The sequence below is a fragment of the Lissotriton vulgaris genome, chromosome 12 (assembly GCF_964263255.1).
Source record: "Lissotriton vulgaris chromosome 12, aLisVul1.2, whole genome shotgun sequence".
Classification (NCBI taxonomy): Eukaryota; Metazoa; Chordata; class Amphibia; order Caudata; family Salamandridae; genus Lissotriton; species Lissotriton vulgaris.
Genome location: NC_141700.1, coordinates 698546053 through 698550080, shown reverse-complemented (window position 1 = coordinate 698550080; position 4028 = coordinate 698546053). Strand labels below are relative to the sequence as shown.

At 43.7% G+C, this 4028-nt stretch overlaps 1 protein-coding gene across 2 annotated transcripts in view; it reads left to right on the top strand.

The window, feature by feature from the left end:
* Positions 1–417, top strand: part of LOC147678026 (PABIR family member 2-like) — a 127813-nt gene extending 127396 nt beyond the window's left edge. For both annotated transcript variants that reach the window (XM_086945915.1, XM_086945914.1), the window contains one exon: positions 1–417. This exon is cut by the window's left edge and continues 691 nt beyond it. The gene's annotated coding sequence lies outside the window, so the exon portion shown is untranslated.
* Positions 418–4028: the final 3611 nt, after the last annotated feature.

The window sequence follows — 4028 nt, the reverse complement described above, 5'->3', positions numbered from 1 at the left end:
TTGAACATTCTCATACCACAATGCCAGGATACTGGGAGAAGAGACAATCTGATGCCACACTAGCAAGGCCCTCTGGGGGAGGGAGGGGGAGTTTAATGGTTTGCTGGCAAAACACACACAGGACGAGCATCTGAGGCCACACTGCCAGTGCACAAAGGACGAGCATGTGACGCAACACTGCTAGACTCCATAAACCGCAGGGTGAATCTTGGATGGCAGACACTGACCTTTGAATCATTGTAGGAGTGAATTAAGCCACATTTCCATCCTGACTGTTCCATCTGAGGAGAACACTGTCGGGGAAAGTTGTGAAATCTATCCTGGACAAAGACTGGCTTTCTAGTATATTTTAAATACGCATCATCTATATATATATATATTTTATTTTATTGCAAGTAAATCTGGCATTGGTTTATAGCCGTGTATTGAAGGATTGTGTTTCATAAGAGCTGATACAGTTGTACTGTCAGTGTTTTCTGCACTTTCAAATGTCTCTGTGCCTTTCAAGAATCATAGAAGTGCTGGGGTTCTGGGGGAGGGAGTACAAGGAATCTCTGCAATGTCATGGGTGACTGGTAATTATCTCTACTTACTATCTGCATATTTAGCTTTCTCCACTCCTTTGTGTGTCATGGAGGGTCTGGCTTATTGGGGATGTTGAACCATTGGCATTGTTGGTGGTCTCTGGGCCTCTCAGCTCTTTTTCAATGTTTGTGCTGACAGGCATCATGTGTTGTGTATTCTTGGTTTTCCTGGAATTGAGGCATGCTTGGGTTTCGGGAGGTAGGCCCTGTTGGACCTTCTGGGCCCTTTGCTCTTCATGAGATTCAGGTGTCCTTTCCTTGTGAGTTGGGAATGGGGCCAGTCTAACATCTCCATGGAATCTCTGTACTGTCGGAGCTCTCAACTGCGTCGGGGGCCATGAGGTTTCTGATCTGTCAGGAGTTGTAAGATCTCTAGCTTAGGTTTTGAGATATGCATTGTCAAGACCGTGAGCTCTCTGCTGTTGAGGTTTCCCTACTCTGAGTTATTGGGCCTCTGCCTTTATCAGGGCTGTGGTGTTTCTGCTTCGTTGAGGTTTCAGAATGTCTTCTCTTTCAAAGGTCATGGCATCTGTGCTAGCATTTGCTCTCCCCGGTGCATATTGGTATCTACAGTGTCATGGTTGTTGAGTCTCTGCACCAGCTATTCTGTCAAAGATGTGCAGCAGTTATCACTTGTCTATCAGCTAGTCCAAGGACATTCTTCCTGGTACTGAATGTGCTTTATCCATGTAATTTCATGTTGTATCATCAGTGGTTGGTGTGTCTCTTAATAACAAAGAATCATGCCTTCTGTGTTCTTTCAGGGGTCCTGGGTTTCCGCGCTGTCTGTGTGGCTTGTTCTCTGGATGTTCAGTTGTCTGCACTGTGTGGGTCTGGCCATCTTTGCTCTCCTGCGAGTATCTCTGTTCATTGAGGTCTCTGCTGTGTCAGGTGTTATGATGGTGTTTCAGCACTGTATGTCTTGTGAAGATGGTGATTTATCAGGGGTTATGTCTTGTCACTTTTTGGGTAACGTGTTTATTTTGTTACAGAATAATATGCTGCATGTGATAAGTGAATGTGCACTGAACAGCAATGTGGACACAGGTATTTCTGGAGCTGAAGTGTCCGCCTTTTTGAAGAGCCTCTGAACTGCCAGAGACTGTAGGGTCATCTTCTCTGCTGCAGGTTTGTGGTCACCACAGTGTTTCCTGCATGGTCAGGGATCATGCGAATTGTGGCATATGTATTATACAACCTCTTGCAACAATGCAAGACCTTTTCTTCTGGGGCAGTTAGAGGATTAGGAACATTTACTACTGCTGCCCAAGGGCCACAATGCTGTTGCTCGCCAATTTAAATGTCCCAAGTACTATCATTTATTACTTGGCTCACTCAGAGTGTCAGGGTCGAGCAGTCAACATTTACCAGATTAGGAAGAGGGACGTATAAACTCAGAATGTAGTGTAATACAACTGATAACAGTTAACCAATAGACTGTCCGTACAGGACATCGATGAAGGGTAAGTAAAAAGCAAACTTACATACAAGGAAAACCTTCTGAGCCCGAAAACCCCCCACTTGTTTTTAATTATTTTTGGCTGGGCACTAGAAATCTGGTAAACATTAAATCCCATAACCCACATTAACTATTAGGGGAAAACGTCACTCACCTGGTAAGGTCAGAAGCATTTGGGTTGGTTGCAGTGTTAGTCAGTGGTGGTGAGGTGGCAGAAAGAAAGAGACTATGTTGTAGTTTTTGTCACTGATATGTCTGGTACTCTGAGTCAGAGGTGGAAATTGAGAATAACTTGTTTTAGGATTGTAACTTCTCTACTCCTAGAGGCCGCTACCCATGTAAACAGGATCCCACTCTTAATGTTTTATGTAGGTGATCCAAGAAATCGTTAGCGTGGCATGGGAATGACTTGCAGTTTACTGCCCATCTAGACTCCAGTGCCCACTGCCCTCAATGTTGGGGACAGTACCTGGCCAGGCGTGAGTGCCTCCTAAGTGTCACTTAAGTATTAGTTCAGGCATGGGAGCTAGTTATCTGCCCTGCTGCTCCTCTTAGATTGTCTTAGGCTTCCTCTGTGGATGTGGAATGACCTCATCAGGGCAGCTGTATATCGGGGATGATGGCCAGGAACAGAAAAGTGGAAGTTGGTTTTTTTCTGTGGCAGAGGACACAAACCACTTATAAGTATAACTGGCTGAATATGACTCTCCCTGCATACCCAGTTTACAAGAGTGGGCAGGAAGATGTGCATGTGTAGACTGAGACGTCCAAAAGGACAACACCAGCTTTGCACAATGGAAACTACTGTTTTTCAGCACACTTACTAGGTATTGAAATGTCTGCAGAACTCACCAGGCCACTCATAACACAGTACATTAGCATACACACTCTCCCCATTTAAGAAAGATGGCAGCATTAATAATGAAGTCAAGGAGCAACGGTTACAGGTGTCTGAACAAACTCAAAACATACTGCTGCCACTGTCAGCCATGTAGACTGATAGGAGAGGGTTCGTTTTGGGTGACTACCGAAATCGGAGCCCAGTTTTGATGTCTTAGAAAAGCACAATGTTAAAGGGAGTACCACCAGTGTTGGCAAGCTCACTAGAGGACAACATACTTTGCTGTCTAGGATTTACCATAGTGGGGGCGATACCGGTTCATAAAGCCATGATGAGGAGTTTCACCCTAACAGCCGAATTTATTGTAGGATTCGATTTCCCAAGCTGTCCTAACCATTGTGAAATGCTTTAGGTAAGTTGATTATCTTATTTAAATATCTATGCAGAGTAGAAGATTCAGATACTGACACAAGATGGTAATCTCAAAATGTGGACACTTTATAAATCACATTCCCATACTGAAAAACGAATTGGAAATAAATTGCAGTTCAATGCACAAGGTTGACATAAAAAGTAAATCGAGTGCAATATTAGTAATAGTAAAAAATAAATTGCCTTCAACATAATATTTATCTGATTTAACAGTACTCAGGATTTAGTTTTTAACGAAGAGGGCACCTTACTAGTGACCACAATTCCAAAGAAATAGTATCTGCATTTTCCAGCAGGATATATTGAAAATTGTACACCAATCTGCCTGCACATGCTTCTGCGATACTTCATCTACTACTTAGTCTTTGTTAGTGACATGTTCATGTAGCCAACTCTTCAAGGGGATAAATCACAGTAATCCTGCGTATGCCACGAAATGCTGCACTTATATGACTGCCACCTGAGACTGTATCTCCGCATGTGGAGGACTAGAAATTCACCTAATATGTCAGTGTTCATTGTGGGTTGCTGTGCCACTTTGATGTCCTGCTGCCACTCCGATCCGTTTCTCAACATGCACTAGTATACACATACCCCATAGGCAGCTATCTTGGATGTTGCTAGACCTCCTCTGAACAATGCCACATGCACATCAGAAGTTTGGCACTTTTAAATGAGGAAACCCATAGGGGCATCTTGGAAGTACCCAGTA